General features: G+C 39.4%; 1 long non-coding RNA gene across 1 annotated transcript; it reads left to right on the top strand.

The window, feature by feature from the left end:
- The first annotated feature begins 8,158 nt into the window (after positions 1-8,158).
- LOC141373669 (uncharacterized) lies at positions 8,159-18,301 on the top strand. The gene is made up of 3 exons (XR_012379909.1): positions 8,159-8,213; positions 16,244-16,312; positions 18,220-18,301. It is a non-coding gene; the product is annotated as an uncharacterized lncRNA (long non-coding RNA).
- The last annotated feature ends 244 nt before the right edge of the window (positions 18,302-18,545 follow it).

Raw genomic sequence — 18,545 nt, 5'->3', positions numbered from 1 at the left:
TGCAGCAGGCTCCTAACTGCTCTTTAGCGCCCCCCATGCATCTGGCCTCGCCTAGCTGATGGCTGAGTCTGATTAAGAACTAGCTGATGGCTGAGTCTGAAATTCTTTAGATCTCCTCCACCTCACCTGCCTCTCACCTCTGAGTCTCACCTTTAAACTCCAACTGCCCCCCGCCCCCCCATGGCACCTCCGATATCCCTTCCCTTACTCTATTTTTTCCCTCTTTCCAATGGCGTGTATCACCTTTCAGCATATCCTATTCTGCACTTATGCTTGTTGATTGTTACATCTTCCCCTCCACTAGAACAGGAGGCCAACAAGTAGAGAGAGTTTCTATGTTTTGTCCGCTGATGTGGCTCCAACATCCAAAATAGTGTCTGGCATAAAGGAGTTGCTGAATAAATATTTGTCACATAAATGAATAGATCTGTCCCTCTCTTCAAGACATTTGAACAGATACCAATGTCACCATATCTCACATAGGAATTGTACTACATTTAGTTGATTTAGTTTTGGTTTATTTCCCCCAACTTACCTGAAAGTATAGTATAGCTGGTATGGTCTACTTACAAAATATACTCATGTCTCTTTTAGGTTTTTTCTAATTGATCATTTGAGCCTCCACCCCCCCCCCAAAAAGCCCTGGCTTTTGAGCAGGAAGTATAGAATCTCTACCTTTTGTCCCCCTCAACTTGCCCCAAAACCTCTCATTTTATCAGTCCAAAAGAGGGCAGTTCTACTTCCCAATAACCAACAGTGTTCCCGGCAAAAACCAACAAGTCTGAGGAATATGAGCCTGATGGCCCCCAGTACTGGTGTGTCAGAGGGGACCATAAAGAGCTACAGCTGAACACTAGTTCCACTTTCCACGGCTGCAGTGAACCCTCTGTATCGGTGACCTATCACAACAATAATGCTCTGTAACATACAGCTTCAAACCTTAGGTGCATAAAACAATGAGCATTTTGGGGGCTCATGTGTTCGCAGGATTCAGTCAACATGGACGGGGCTCAGCTGATCTTGGCTGAGTTTACAACACACATTCAGGATCATATGTTTAGTTTGGCTTTGGCTGGGATGACTGGGCAACTCAGCTCTGGCCCCATATCTCAGAGTTCAGCAGGCTCACCCAGGCATGTGCTCATGGCTACAGAAGAGCAGCAAGAGTAGAGCAAATGGGAACATGCCAGGCCTCCTGAGGCCTAGACTTGGAACTGGCACACTATTACTTCTGCTGTATTCAATTGGCCAAAGCAAGTCGCAGGATCAGCCCAAACTTAAGGAGAGTAGAAGTGGTGTTCACCTCTTTACTAAAACTACAAAACCCTTGGGCAAAGGGCACAAGTTCCAGAAAGAGATGGAGCATATTTGGGGCCATTAACACCATCTACTACACCCTTCCTGACCCATATTCTGCACAGAACCTAATCGTAAGCCATACTCAAGCTCCAGGGGTCAAGTCCCTGAACCATCATGTCCCAAATCTCTACACTATTTAAGCAGGTCTAGGTTCAATGGGCCTATAGCCTTAGCCAAGTGCTACATCAGAATCAATGGTGCTCTGAAATCTGATACTACACTAATTTAATGAAGCAACTAACATTTTGATTACCTAAGGCAAATTAAATTTAAGGGATAAATAGATGAAGAAACAGAAATTTTATAACGCACCACTCTATGCCCAGATCCATACTGGAGGCTGAGGGAGGGATGCAGACACAGTTATCACTAGGTTATAATTCTCTAATGACCTCAGCATGGGATACACAAATTATGAAGAGTGGAGGAAGGATTTTAAAAGGCAGCAAGCAGGGCAGAAGGTGGTAGAGCTGAACACAATCAGGCTAAAACAAAACAATCATATTTGTTTTGTTCATATTTTTCAGCCCGTGACTACAAAAGGGTGGTATATATGTGCCACATAAAATCCACCCACCCTCTCCTCCCAGTTTCCTTGGGTTTCTCTTCAATAATTTCTTTTCCTTTGAAACCTGCCCTTATCACATCCTTTAAATAGATTTCAATTCTATGAGAGGAGTTTAGAAAGGACTGCGTCATAAAGAGTATGATTTACTTTGGTGTTGAACCACCGAGTCAATGAATCTGGACACAGAAAAGTAGCATAGAGGCTCTAGAAGAATTCACAACATAGTTGGACTAGCACGCATGAGTCCACAGTAAGCAGGACAAGATAGACTGGATTTGGAACTAAATCCAATAGCGTAGACAAGGAGCTCTAGGGAGGCAAAGTACAATTAGGAAGACACAGTTCCTGCCCTGAAAATTAGCCACTGCCCCAATGGATTTTGGAATCACAACACTGATAAGTCATGTCTAAGACCTAGATGAAACCACCACTTCTTCATGAAGCCTTGACTTGTTTCTACAACCTCAGAAATTACTGCATACCAAATTCTTAGAACACTCAGAATCTGCACCACATAATTGAACACCTAATTGTATTTTTTTTTTAGTAATGTTTGCTGTTTTTTCAGGATGGTTAGTCTTCCAGTCCTACCAGATTGCAAACCCGCTAAGGCCTGGGAACATATGTGTCTGCATAGAATTGAATGAGACCTTCGAGATCATTCTGTATAATCTTTTCATCTCTACAGCTGGGAAAATCAAGGACTGACAAGTTGTGACTTGCCCAAACTCATACAGCCAATAGTGTTCAGGAGACTCCTTAAAATTCCATTTGTTTTTATCTCCCCTTGATTGGTAAAGAAAGGATAGTGGGGTGGAATGTTCCAGGAACTCTGTCATATAGCATATTGTTTTGTTTAGGATTTTCTCACCTTGAGCACTAGGAGTAGTAAAAGGCATAACCCTATACTTTGGGCGTAGAAGTAAATCTTGAAATCAGATGGTGTTAGTTCTCCAAATTTGTTCGTCCGTTTCAAAGTTGTTTGGAGTATGCTAGGCCCTTTGCATTTCCATTTTCCAAAATTGGCTTGCTAATTCCTGCTTAAAAGGTTGTTGGGATTTTGGTTGAAATTGCATTGGTCTATACATGAGCTTAGGAAGAATTGCCATCTTAACATTATTGTGTCTTCCAACCAATGGACATGACATATTTCTCCATTTGTGTAGGACATCTTAAATTGCTCATAGTAATGTATGGTAATGTTATTTTAATTTCAATTTTTGCTTTTTGATTACTTGCATATCAAAATAGAATTAACTTTTATATTGATTTTGTGTCCTGCCAACTTACAAAACCCACTTACTAGTCCTGGTGTCTTCTGTTGCATAAATTCCATAGAATATTCTACATAGATGAACATGTTATCTGCATATAAGGTTGTCTTTCGAATCTGGATGCCTTTTATTTGATTTGCCTTTCTTCATGTATTCTGCTGACTACAACCTTTAAAACAACGTTGAATTTCAACGGTGAAAGTGGACATCCTTGTCTTTTTTTTTTAATTTTTTTATTGTTATGTTAATCACCATACATTACATCATTAGTTTTTGATGTAGTGTTCCATGATTCATTGTTTGTGCATAACACCCAGTGCTCCACGCAGAACATGCCCTCTTTAATACCCATCACCAGGCTAACCCATCCCCCCACCCCCTCCCCTCTAGAACCCTCAGTTTGTTTTTCAGAGTCCATCGTCTCTCATGGTTCGTCTCCCCCTCCGACTTACTCCCCTTCATTCTTCCTCTCCTGCTATCTTCTTCTTCTTTTTTTTTCTTAACATATATTGCATTATTTGTTTCAGAAGTACAGATCTGTGATTCAACAGTCTTGCACAATTCAGAGCGCTCACCATAGCACATACCCTCCCCAGTGTCTATCACCCAGCCACCCCTCCCTCCCACCCCCCACCACTCCAGCAACCCTCAGTTTGTTTCCTGAGATTAAGAATTCCTCATATCAGTGAGGTCATATGATACATGTCTTTCTCTGATTGACTTATTTCACTCAGCATAACACCCTCCAGTTCCATCCACGTCGTTGCAAATGGTAAGATCTCATTCCTTTTGATGGCTGCATAATATTCCATTGTGTATATATACCACATCTTCTTTACCCATTCATCTGTCGATGGACATCTTGGCTCTTTCCACAGTTTGGCTATTGTGGACATTGCTGCTATAAACATTGGGGTGCACATACCCCTTCGGATCCCTACATTTGTATCTTTGTGGTAAATACCCAGTAGTGCAATTGCTGGATCGTATGGTAGCTCTATTTTCAACTGTTTCAGGAACCTCCATACTGTTTTCCAGAGTGGCCGCACCAGCTTGCATTCCCACCAACAGTGTAGGAGGGTTCCCCTTTCTCCACATCCCCGCCAACATCTGTCGTCTCCTGACTTGTTAATTTTAGCCATTCTGACTGGTGTAAGGTGGTATCTCATTGAGGTTTTGATTTGGATTTCCCTGATGCCAAGCGATGTTGAGCACTTTTTCGTGTGTCTGTTGGCCATTTGACATCCTTGTCTTTTACTTGATCTTAGAGGGAAAGCGTCTAATCTTTCATCTCTAAACATGATGTTACCTGTTAACATTTCTGTAGATGTTCTTTATCTGTTTGTCACTTTGAGAAAGCTCCTATCCAATGCCCTGTGAATCATAAGATTTTTTTCTGTCTGGCTGATGCAGAACAGTCCTATTCCTGACCTTGAGTGGGTTCTCTGCACTCTCCTATTAAACATGTATAGCCCAATATCAAGTCGAGGAAATTCTCTTCGATCCCTAGGTTGCAAAGAGTTCTGATGAATGAATTTTGTCTAATGCTTTTTTGGAATCTCTTGTTAGGGTCATGTGGTTTTTCTTGTTTGGTGTTATAATATAGTAGATTACATTGATTGATTTTTATGTATTCTTTTTATGAAAACAGAGCAGCACCATCATAGGAAAAGATTCTGAAACCTCATTCGGGCTCCACAGGCAACAAGGGGACAATTGATGAATGAGCCTGAATGGTGTATAGGAAGTGGAATGGCTGCTCATGGGCCATGGAGTTGCCATTTGATCCCTTAGTGGTGACGTATTCACTAAGTAGGTGATGCTTTTGCCTGGTTCCTTGCAGCAAGCTTGCTGGTCACTTTTGCTTATGAAATTATTACGAATGCAGTGATGATCTGAGAGTAGCCTCTGAGTCCCCAGTGTTGTGCAACTTGAATTTCATTACATTTCTAACTTATTAAAAAAAATTTATCAGTGAAAAAAAAAAAAGAATCTGATAGACAAACACCAGGCCACTGAATATATTGAAGACTAGAGATCCCATTTCTTCTGGATAAATTTATCTTTTCTTTCTCAGTTTGAACCCCATAGACTGTAATTGATCTGAAGAAATGTGTTTTCTTTTGAACTGTATAGTGTTAACAAGATATTGGCATAGGGATCATTTCTGCCTATATCACCCATTTCTCCCTAACCCCACATGCCATTCCTTATGTCCCTTGTAGAGAAACCAATGAATGAAGAGAGATGCATTTTTGGTATCTGTCCTGGTGTTTGGAATGCATTTCTTAGTATCACTGGTGACTACGTGTCATTAAGATATTGCTTCAAGGGCTTTACATTGTTTTATTACAGTTTACATTATTTTAAATTTTTCTTGCAATCCACCTTTTAATGCTACCACTGTTCCACTGGGGAGATGTGTAACATCCTTCAAATGATTAATAAAAGGATCTTTAGGACTTAACCCATTTGTAAGTTGGAGACCGTCTGAGTTTTGCCCTCATACTAATACTAATACATATATGCCCCATGTGCATTTAACAATAAGTGAAAACATTTGAGAAGGCAATGAAAAAAGCAACTCAGTTTTCTTGTGCAACAAAACAAAAGTTGTAGGAAAAAAAATCTGACTGCTACTGAACTCTCTGAGACAGCTCACATCGAAATTGATTCTGGCAAGGCCATTATGGGGGTAATTGTCCAAGACAATGTTTTCTTACACAGGAAATTAGAGACAGGGGAAAGATTATTAAAAGTAAAAATTTGTAGATTTTTGAGCCTGTCAGAATGTGTAGAAGCTATTGTATCCCCTTTGGAATTAACAACTAAATTGAATTTTGGTTAGACTCAGATTTTGAGCTGAGTTCCAAGTTGAAGAGCCTTTGAGAAGGAGGGAAAAAAAAAAAAGGCAGAGGGATTCAAGATGTTTTTTGATACAGTGAAACCAACCCCCACCCCCAATCACATGTTTTACAAAGTTACAAAAAAAGGTAAAATGAGGGGTTTTATTGCTTATATTAAATGAAAGATCAAAATGTTTTGATTGATGCCTTAGAAAAAAATCTGGTCATGATTCTGCACCAAAATCCACCATATGTACATGATTCTACAAGTTAGATATGACAAGATATGAAAAATATCTGTCACTAAATCTTATGATTCAACTCTATAGCAAAATGGAAAATTGATTGACTGATCCAGGAATTGGATGTGTGTTTATGAGCATGTGTGTGTGTTTGTTGTGTGTGTTTGTTGTGTGTGTGTGCCGTGTGAGTGCATGCATTTTGAAAGGGAAAGGAGTGGCAAGATTAAAAATGTTAATTAAAAAAGTTCTTGAGTATCTGAATTACAGTAATTATTCATATTAATTAATGTTGCCAGGTAGTCAGTTCACCTTTTGTTTGACTTACATACCTATAGTCCTTTGGATTTTCATTTAAAACTGCAGCTTTATTGATACCATAGCTTCTACCTCTCTGCAACAATTTAAAGGAATAGCGATTACATTCTGTCATGTAGATAGACGTTTTTGGACTAGACATGATGTGCATTCATTAACAGCTCATTTATTTACCATTATGAGTTTTTGCATAAGTGAATTTTCCAGAAAACCAAAATTAAACCCACAAAATTTCAATTTTAACCATTTTAATGGAAAGGTCTCAACTCTCCTCATTTCTTAAATGATGAGGATTCTGAATAAGAGCCAGATAATTTTGAGAAAGGAATTCTATTACTTAGTGAGCATGAATTAGAATATAATGTACAATTTAAATGATATTTTTGCATGACATTTAATGACATGGAAAATCCCTTCTCTGTAATGTTGAATGGAAAAAGAAAGATGTAAAGTCATATTCTGTATTATCCCAATAATGATCTACAGATAAAGTATGTATAGAAGAAAGTAGATCTTTCAATATATTTTTTAAAGATGATTTACATGTAGAGTATTCACAGGAAAATATGAAACACCTCAAATTGGTAATCGGGTTCTCTTTGAATGGAGAATTAAGGAAGATTAAAATATTTTTTCTTCCTTTCTTTTTTTTTATTTTTCAGATTTTCTACAATGAACATTTTTCTTATAATCAGGTTTTTTTAAGGTTGTTGGCAGTTTTTTAATTTTTTAAATTTTTAATTTTTTTTAAAGATTTTATTTATTTATTTGACACACAGAGAGAGCGAGAGAGAGAGAGAGAGGGAGAGAGCACAAGCAGGGGGAGCAGCAGGCAGAGGGAGAAGCAGGCTTCCTGCATGAGCAGGGAGCCCAATGTGGGGCTCGATCCCAGGACCCTGGGACCACGACCTGAGCTGAAGGCAGACGCTTAACCGACTGAGCCACCCAGGCGCCCCGGCAGTTTTTTTAATTGTATGATAGATATCCCATTTATCCCCCATTTAACAGTGACTGTTACATACTAAGTAATGAATACATATCTTTTATATAATAGATGCTCAGAGAATATTTATTTATTCATTTTGGCACAAAAACATTCCTTCAAAAACTCGGAGAGCGTTTTCATACACAGGCTGCTCTTGAACTCTCACTTAAAAGAAAGCTTTTTTGTAGTTTTCTTGGATAGACTAAAATTTTCTATAAATACGTACTCATTTATCACAGAGGCTAAGGGGTCTACTAGAAGATATAGGATGGGTAACTAACTGATCCTTCCTCCACATTCTATGAAGCAAAGTAAGGACATGCTATTTACATATCTCAGTCAGAGTCAACCTTGGAGGATGTGCTACTCCAGCGCAAAATTTCTGCCAGAAGCTAGAAGTTGTCTGATTTACTGCCAACATTCATCATGTGAATAGAAAACTCAGCAATTATGTCAGTTTTCCATATAACATACATGTTCTCAACTAACAGTTAAATCTCCTCTTCCATTCTCTGTAGATAATCAAAAGGTAGCAAGAAAGAAAAAGAAGTCACCTTGGCTAAAATGCTGGATAGTGGATATACTTAACCTTGAATATCACTGAGGAATGGATGATCAACAATGGTACTGTTGTTATTTTTTTGGTTATGGCTACTTAAAACATGCTTGAATGGACATTTTGACCATGGTGTCATTGGGCATGTAGTCCTCAGACCTGCAACCATACCTCCTAGGGTATGGAAGGCAACACAGGTGTGTGGTTATTCGAGTGGGCTCTGGAGGTAGAGCACAAGGATTCCTTTTAACAGGAGATCTTGAGCAAGCTACTTAACCTCTCTGTTCCTTAATTTCCTCATTATAAAGAGACTCATATGAGAATCAATGTCATAGGGCCATGGAGCCAATTAAATGAGATAATTCATATACTAAACACAGTACCTAAAACATAGTAAGTGTTTAAGAAATATCATCACCATCATCATCATTATGAGCTTTTCCTTATGTTTAATAATTCACATAACTGTGCATGTAAATATTTATAAATTCTTAATGTGCCGAAAGTGTTATGGGGTAACCGCGAGTCTCACTTGGCAGATGATAGTCCAGAACAGGGGTGGGCAAACTGTGACCCCCAGGCTAAATCTGACCTGCTGCCTCTTTTGGTAAACAAAACGTTATTGGACCATAGCTATGCTCATTTGTTTAAATATTGTCTACGGTGTTTTGTGTTACAGTGGCCAAATTGAGTATTTACCGCAGAGACTGCATAGCCAGAGAAGCCTAAAGTATTTACCATCTGGTCCCCGACAGAAAAAACTTGCCATTCCCTCACCCAGACCATAAGAAAGAATATGGGGGAGCTAAAGGACATGCAATACTTAGAGAAATGCTAAAGGAAGAGACTGAGAATTACCCTGATTGACTGGTTAGCAAGCAAAACAGTACTAGCAACCGCTGTAGAAGCAAGTGATCACCTAAGCAGAACAACATCAAAGAATAAACAGTAGTTGGCTTGAGGCCAAGGGGATGGAGCCCACTGAAGGGAAATGGGAAGGATAAGGGAGCCCAAGGAAATCTAAAGTTTCATATTATCAACTAAGGCAAACAAGGAATGCCATCTTCATGCCATATAGGTCTGCATTCCAAGGCAATAATAAAATACAGAAATTAATCAGTTATGTATACAATTATTAAAAATGTATATGTGTGCACACGTCAAAAATGCTGACACTAACTATAAGACAACTAAGGCAGAGAAAATCGAGCCTAGAGAAGTCAGCCAAATCTAGTTCTCTGATTAGCTGAAAGTAGATGTCAGCCTCTTGGGAATTACATGAAGATTCACAAGAGCGCCAGCCTATCCAGAGGTGAAGACTGAACGATGTTCTGTGCTGGGTTACAACGCCTTTGGGAAGACGAAGGCAACACACCTTCCCAAGACAAAAAGTCCTATAACACATCAGGCCAAAGCTACTTTCATGAGGAAGAAGTCCCTGACTCTGTGGGATAAAGTTGCCAAAGCTACAGACTCTCCTATCATTTCCTCTGCATAGGGTTGGGCACCCATGGATGAAGGCACCAAATGCTAACTTCTGAATAAGCAGCCATGGTTTGTTGGAGTCTATAACGTGTAAGTCTGTAAGCCACATCAGTTATAATCAGTACAAAATCTCCTCCATTCTCAAAGTTAGAACAACCTCTCTCACACCTCAACCAGAGACAATAGAATAAGGAGCAGGCTGTTGAGTGACTGTCTAAACTGAACCTCTGAGGTCTCCTGACTCCTCCTTCGAGTAGCCACACAGCACAAACTTCAAGCGGGCGTAAAGCCCCAAGTGTACATTTGCGTGCAAAGGCTGCTTCTCCAGAACCTGAACTTCCCACAGAAGGACCGACGTTGCCCTTCCTTTGGACGACACAGACTGTCTTCTCATCAGTCTCTGGTAAATGACTAAGTAGTGCGGAGCAACTGATACTTTCCCTGGAGCTCACGGAATCAAAGCAGACATATTCCTGGCTACTATCTCCAGGAAAGAAAATTCTTACACATGTATTATGTTCCACTTTTGGAACCAATGGATACCTACTGAGACATTAAGTTCATCAGATTTATTCTGCACCAACACTCTGAATTGTGTGATTTCTTCACTGACGCAGCTTTCATGGTTCCATCATCATTACAGTGCACTTGGGAGAGAGACTGGGGAACAGGGGACAGAAGCTCTGCTCTGTTGCACATATGGTTGGATACATCAAGAGCAGTGAGGGATGTAGGGTTGAAATTAACTCAGTTTATACTAAAACATCATTTCTATTGGAATCGGAGCAAGATGCATGAACTACATTTCTGAAGCCTTTTGTTGCTTCTTTTCAATCTGGGAGAAAATAATAATGATATACCTAATACTTCTTGAACTCTGGATATTTTAATAGTTTGCGAAAATGTTGGCTTAAACCCATAAGTAGGCAGGTGGGGGGGAGGGAGACTGGAAGGAAGGGAATTCACTAAAATTTTAAGATTTGTTTCCTTTGCATGATGAAAATATTGATTTTTCTCCTCTATTTTTCTTTATTTCAAAGTTTTTCTAATAAGTATATGCATTCTTATATAGTGGAGAAAACGTATAATAAATTACATTACATTCGTTTATCTAATTTCTTTTTGGAAAAAAAAAGAAAGAGAACATTAGCTTATTTCCTGATATGACAGATGGATGCCTGGGAACTGCATTTTTAAAATGATTTTAATAAATAAGAGTGGGCAAAATAATAACATTTTTCTGGCATTTAAGTTTAATATAAATGAGTAAAAAAGGCACAGTCCTACCTTAACGAAATATTTCTGCCAAAAATCATTTTTATTTTTCATATGGATAAATAAATGCTATCCTCCCAACTCCCTCCATTAATTCTACTTCTCCTTCCTTCCTGCCATTTTATCTTCTATTTTTCTGTCTCCCCACCTCCCCCTTTATTTATTATCCTATCAAACAACAAGTGCAATTGTTCAAATACATAAGATAAAGGCACTTAGATTTTGCATTAACAGACTTACCACTTTGTACATTTATTTTCCATCTTGCTTCCTACTCAGAAATTACGTATGTGTGAATTGTTCTATATTGGTCCTTAAAATAAGGTAGATATTGTTCTAATTTAAGAAATAGGTAATAACTGGGACATATTTGCAATTAATGAGAATTTTTTGGCATGTCTATCTTACAAGTCAACATTTAAAAACACATTTCTCAGCACATATACACTAAAATGTGTATTTTAGGCTGTTATAAGTACTATAAGTACAAAAATTGCTTGTGTCTAAAACAATTTGTACTTTTGCATTTGCAATTTTCTTGGCCTATTATAAACAAATGCACATTTTGTAGAGCACATTTAAATGCATTATTTCCGTGCTTAAAAATGTACTCTTTAAAAAAGAGCATTAAAAGAAATGTTAATGTAGCCATTTTACTAATTTCACACAGGCAAAGGGTGACCCAGTTGAAGATCGGGAATTCGAATAAAATATCCTCTGTTGACAAGACATGTGACCCTGTATTGTCAGTACAGCAATGAATCATTCAGGCTATGCCTGATGCTACATAAAATGAGTGTTATGAGACCAAGAAGATGTTCTACTGTATAGAACATTGTATGCTTCCAAGTCCGAGAAATCCGTATGCAAGTTCTGCCATTTATTTCTTTGTTATGTTTTAGGATTTTTGGTCTTGGGGATGTTTTCATTTACATTGAGACTTACTTTCTTCCTCTTAAGTGGGTATCAAAAAAATTTGTAGCTATCTCATAGGGCTTTTGTAAAGGAAACAATTCACATAACGAGTAGTCTACAGAAGTGCTCAACCAAGGGCATCTGGCCACAGTTTTGGCTTTGGCACTGACTGCTCTCTATTGGTCCGTGACCCACTCGTCTATCCCACAGAGCAGAGCTCAGCTCTCTCTGGACCAGAACTGATTCTATGGCTTATCCACAATGCCAGTCCCTGATTTTCCTGAGGTATCTCCAGTCCAGCAGCCTGCATTAATATTGCTCCCACTGTGGTTTATTCCTGCCAGTGACCCCAGGGTGGAGGCCCATGCTGAGTTCCCTCTGGGGCACTTTCTAAACTCTCTCACCCCGACCTGGGGACCACCTGTCTGGATGTCTCCGCAGCGGTTTTTCCCCAGTTCCTGGGATGCTGGTACCTGCTAGCTGACTTGTCTTGACTATCACCCATTCCTTGCCATTCTACTCTTTGGCCACCGAATTGCCCCAAGTATTACCTGAAACTGTGTGTCACCTCAATCACCATACCCCCACCCCCAACAGTGTGCCGCTCTCCTGTGTCTCGGAATCACTTGGCCTCTTCCCAGTTCTGCCTGGCTTCTGGCTCCTTCCCTGACACGGAGGATCCAAGAATGCACTTGCAGTTAATGGTTTTTGAGTCTGGAAGTGTCACGGTTGAGAAACAGGTAGAAGTCTTATGGCTTTGATTGTAAAGACTTCAAATTATATGGATTTTTTTTCCCCTCCATTAATTTAGTTCTGAATCCGTAAATGCCATCTGGGATTCTTTAAAAGTTTTCTCAATCAGTGTTTGTTGTTTGAAAAATACTTGGACGTGCCTTATTGCTGGCTGATGAGAGAATTGATGCTGTGTCCTTTGTTCTACTGTGCACCGCCTCAAAAGCTCTTCTCTGGGTATTAATGCGCTGAGAGCAGTATTTTTACCAGATGGAAGGATTGGGAAAGTAGCCTTGAAACATACCCAAATCAAACCGAAAAAGGGTAATATTAAAGCTGCTAGAGATGGAGGGTCCTGAGAAATGTTCGTGTTCCTTCAATAGGAGTTATATTTATATATATGATCAGGAAATACATATGTACATATATCTGCCAGGATTTGTAAGCAAGCCGCCTCTACCTTCCCACAAGAAAGGGAGCTGGAGCCTCAGCAGGGGTAAATGAGCTTCCCGCAGGTTTAAGAAGCTGTTTCCTGATCCAAACCGGGGTGCTTGAACAGTTCCGATAATGAAATTAAATGAATTTTCGACTGCTATAGAAACGCTGTTTAGCCGACCCAGACAGGCATCTCCATTGGCGCGCACACGGAAAAATGAGTTTATCACAGATGTTCCAACTCTTAAAAGTCTTCTTCCCATTGTATCTTAAGAAACTCACTCTCTGACCGGGTCCTTTGCAAAGTTACCCGTCAGAGCACCAGAAAGAGTGCCTTACCTGCCTGGACCATTTCCTCAAAGTGATTGCCACAACTGACCATAACGAAGCCCAACATCAAATTGAGAAAAAAATATTTGGAATGAATGACAGACAGAGGTTTATTATTCTTTTACAGAAATAGATCTTACCAACCAGTAAGAAACAAATAAAACCTTCCATTCTCCCTCCCCACTAAACTACAGAGAGGGCAGGGCCAGCTAATTTGCAAAAGATAATATATAATTGGCCAATCAACACACGAAAAAAATTTTAAATCTCCAATAATCATAGAAATGTTTTCTAAAATTTAAAGAGGTATCAACTTCTATTTTTTTAATGAAATAAAATGGAATATTTAGTCTTGTAGGTTTAAGAATGAGAAATATTCTTTAACACTTCAAGAGGAAGTATGAATTTTGTTTTCTTGTTTTAGAAGTCAGATTTATTTCGACTACATGTTGATTGACCCAACTGGTGAGAAATATTTAATAATATGATAAAATGTTCATTTCATTACATTAATCATTCTAGGCTCTTAAAACAATATATTGGCTCATAAAATACACAATATTAATAAATAAATTTGTAAAAGAAAGACTAAAAAATAATAGATCAAAATACTACAATTTAAAAATTGTAGACTTTTGGGTCTCTTGTATTTTTTCTTTTTGCTTTCCTTTATTTCTCTGCCTTCTAAAATTATCATCATTTTTACTCTTTCAAAGGAAAAAATTACAAAACATGGCATACATATGTTTAAAAATATACCTGCCTACCAGCGTTTTCTTGCTAAGAAGTTAAGTATCTAGTTCTTTGAACAGCGTTTCAACCTCATGTGTTTAAACAGGGTATAGGCAAGAGAGATTTCTGGCAACAGAAAGTTACGTCTATGTGTATGAGTTATGGAGAATGAGAGCCACATGTGGCCTATCAGCCTCATTACTCTGTAATTATATGTAATGTTGTAAATCCTAGTTTCAGTTTTCCCCTGGTGTATGTTTTTGTTTAAAAAGAAATCACTAGCACATCTCATTATACAAGACACCATCAGTCTACTTTTTTAGAAAATTAACTGAATTTCAAAACATGGCTTTTGTTTCAGTTGTGTGGCCCTGAATTTAGTGACGTCCCGAGCACAGGCTGTACTTTGCTGCAGGGTCCAAGTGTAGAATTCTAGGCAGGGACTTTGCTTATGCTTGGATTTTATAGGAAGCTTCGATCTACAGTGCATTGTGTAACTCCATGATTGAGGAGTGCACCTGGCCCAGGTGAGAAGGTCCAGCATGATACATACTAACTAATGCAGAAATCTCCTATATATATGACCATGGGCTCAGGGAGAGCCTGCAGGGCTTCCAGAGGTCTGATTTGACCTTCACTTCACCAAACCTTATTACCCACACAGGTGACCACTGCTGTAGCTCTGAGGACCAGCAAACAATACCTTGTCAATCTTGGAGAAAATAACTATCTTTTGCCTTACATCTTGACTGCAATGAAGTTCTGTGTCACTTTGCAACTAAAATAAAACCATCGCATCACTTACACAGAGCCTATCTAGCCTAGTTTTGGTGTCAGTGCAAATCGCTGATTTTCATGTGTCGATATGGTGGCCATAAATTTTGTTTGCATTGTGTGTGTGTGTGTGCATATGTATGTGGTTGAATATTTTATAACATTATTTTTATTAATTCCTAAAACAGTCTGAATTTATAACTATCCCTTATATTAAAAGAGGAAACTAAGTCTTAGAAGAGGTTAAATAATTGCACACTACCAAGGAGCTAGAAAAGATCAAGTACATAAGCCTCAGAGACAGACAAAACAGAAACCTAATCCCAAATCCACTACTGACTAGCCATCTGACACAGAGAACTTTACCTAATCTCTTTCTCTTCCTTCATGACCTTTTTCTCCAGAAAGCTACCTGAACTCTCTATATGGTAATGGCTTACAAGAGACAAAGGTGAGTGCTGCAGGAACCCTTAAGGTCTCAGCCCATAACTAGAGAATTGTCACTTCTGCTACATTCTATTAGTCAAAGCAAATTACAAGACCAGCCCAGATTCCAAGAGAATGAAAAGGGTCTAGCTCTTGATTGGAAAGAGGAATGTACATAGAGGAATGGGAAGGAACAGTGGTGGCCATCTTCAACGACTATCTGCCATAGACCTCTTGTTAATTGTTCCTAGATTACTCTAAGGATAAACACCTCAGTGAGACCTCCTCTTGGGCATAGACAGTACCCTTTAGGGTCCCTCCATGATAGATCTGTACAAGATCTAGTAGTGGTTGTGACCTTTTTCTTAATTCTTGAGATGTTAATATAAATTTAATCTCTGCTACTACCTTTGAGGGGGATGAGGGGCAATTCTGGGCCCACACATGTGATGAGGTCATAAAGAGAAACCAGCCTTCAAATCTATGCAGCTGACAAGCTGGCTCATGAGCAGGGGTTCATGGTAAGATTAGAGAGGGGGCAGGCAAGTAGCCAAGATTGCAGAGAAAAATGGGTTATTGGATTTGGGGGACAGGTTTTCAGTGTTCCCTGAGGACTTCCAGAAATACTGAGTAAAACACTGACTCTCCAGCTCTCAAGTAGGATAAGGGTTCAAATTATTGTGATTTAGATTATAGAAGAACATTTAACCTTATGGGTTATGGAATTCTGGGAAATACTTGCCACAGATGTAAAAGTTCCTGACACAGTGTCTGGCTCAAATTAAGTACTCCAAAACTGGCAAAAAGTGGGTGTGGGTGTTACAAGGTTGAATTGAAACATGAGTGCATCAAAGTCCATACTGTTAATCTTTGTGATATTCAGTGGTTATGATTACAATAACTTTGGGTGGCTTCTAAGTATTCATGGGTTTGAACTCAGCATTTTAGTTATTTGAGGTTCACACACTTTACTCATGAAAGTACTCCTTTGCAGGGATACCTGCAAGAATGAAGAAGAGGCAAAGGAAAGAAGCTGCAAAACCAAGTTCCCGTTGGCTCCCAGGTAGACAATCAAATTAAAAGAAGCACAGAGTAAAATTCCCAAAGTGGGGAGCTGTGTGGCTTGTAACAGCCATGAAATGATTGTGAGAAGGCCCAGGCCCCAAACTATCTCTAACAAACTTTCTACAAATTAGATTCAATACTCCAGGACCAGCACTCTTTGAAAATGCGAGTAACCCCAAGTAGCCTTTATATTTGTACCTTAATATAAATCACATCAGCCCTGCCTGCTCATTTATGGACTGAGAATTTTCAGTTAGAGTTGTAAAAGATTGGATCCAGACCTGGGTGTGAGGGGGCTTTGACCAGCTCAAGGTTGGTAGAAGCCAAGCAAGAGATAGTAGAGTGATTCAGAAACCTGAGAGGATGCCATAAAGACCACTAAGAAAACACATGTAGCCATATACTGATTACATTGATTTCCCAAGTCTTTTAGTGTCACAGAGAATTACTGGCCAACAGGTCTACCTTTTCCCAAACTCCTCAGAAGGCCCCCTGCCCCTACTCTCAGGGTCTTTCTTGCACTCTTAGAGTTACAAATCAAGTTCATTCATCACTGAACTGAAATGATACATATAACTAACAGATAACATTATCAACATGCATATTTAAAATGGGCACTCTTACCTGGATGTCAGTTATATTTCAATAAAAATTACTTAAGGAAAAGTCAGCTTTTGATATTTGAAGTATGATTTTTCTGAGTTCCATTCAGAAAATAGTCTTACGGGTGAAGAGGATTAAGAGCACACTTGTGATGAGCACTGAGTGATGCACAGAATTGTCAAATCACTCTATTGTACCCTGGAACTAATAGAATGCTGTATGTCAATTATACCGGAGTTAAAATTTTTTTTTTTGGAGTTAAAATTTTTTTAAAAAGGAAAAGAGTCTTGAAATGTAGTCTTGGCTTAAATTGATCATGGTTTTTGTAATCCACTAGCTCCAAAGGAGGCCTGGTGATCTAGAGGGTGAGGTTCTACTCTGAGGCAGAGGTGGGGGTGGTGTGGTGGGTAAGATCCAGGGACTTAGGGTACTGGAGAAGGGAGAACCCTAGGTAGGTTGACGGGAACCCTGAAAGCAGGGATCGGGGAAGAGATCTCCAAATTGGGTTTGAAGGATTTCAAATAAGTAGCCATAGAAAGTGGTTGGCTAGATAAGTCTGAGGAGTGTTCTTGGCCCCTACTGAACTAAGAATTGAACTTGCATGAAGGAGGCCCAGAAAGTTCCCTGTGCCTAGAGGGAAGACTTAGGAGGACTTATAAAGATAGTAGGCCAGCATGAGTCTGGGACAGGACACGAAGCCTTTGTGTGAGGGATTTGTCGATTGGGAGCAAAAGGCAAGGATCAGAAGCTAGAACAGTGGGTGCCAGCATGATGCTTCAGGAGACCAGACGAAAGCAGGGTACCTAAATAGAAACCAGTCCAAGGTGCCGACCAGACTGTCACCTATAGATATCTGTGAACATCTATAGACACTACATGAATATGGAAAGGGTGAAGAAATCTAAATGACCAAAAGAATTTACTCAAAAGAGGCCAAACCATCCGGTAAAGATGATCTGAGCCTAAAGATACCAAGGCACAATTAACTGCAGATATAAAGTCAATTTTTTTTTTCTCTTCATAGCCAGACATGGAGGGATTTATTTAGGAAAATTATTAAATCAGCTACATAAACCAAAGACTATATCTCTTCTCACATTTGAGTTGCAATGAATGTAAACTTTTAAACAGCTTTACTGGTCATTTTGATTTTTCACCCTTTCCATGGCTGCACAGTGTACCCTCTGCCCAGAGGCCAGATTTCTGGTCTTTTCCAAAGTCACTGGACAGAAGTTGGACAGCTCTTACAAATGTTATAGTTGCAACCACCCTCAGACACTCACTGACTCCCTCTGACTCTAGACCTCTAGGAATTTGGGGGCAGCTAACCACTTCTGCATCACCTAGTGGCAGCTCAAGATCTAGACTTCTGCGTGGCTCCCACATGGCTTCCAAGCGTCCAATCCCGTGGACAAGAGCAAGTCACAGAGAAACGATGTTACAGGCACCACAGACAGCTCACTCATCCTTCATTCTCATCTCTGCCTTTCATGCCTTCCTTTGCCACGGAGATTAGCCTCCTAAAAATTTGCTCTCCACCTCTCTCGCAGTTAGAGACAGCTTCCAGCATGGTTGTGGACAAGAAAATGCCTGACAAGAATGCTTGGTGAAATAAAAAGTGACAAAAA

This window comes from Callorhinus ursinus, unplaced genomic scaffold, assembly GCF_003265705.2.
Source record: "Callorhinus ursinus isolate GAN/ISIS: 27379988/994484 unplaced genomic scaffold, GSC_fseal_2.0 scaffold11, whole genome shotgun sequence".
Taxonomy (NCBI): Eukaryota; Metazoa; Chordata; class Mammalia; order Carnivora; family Otariidae; genus Callorhinus; species Callorhinus ursinus.
Note: the sequence above shows the minus strand (reverse complement) of the source record. Positions and strands in the feature narration are given on the sequence as shown.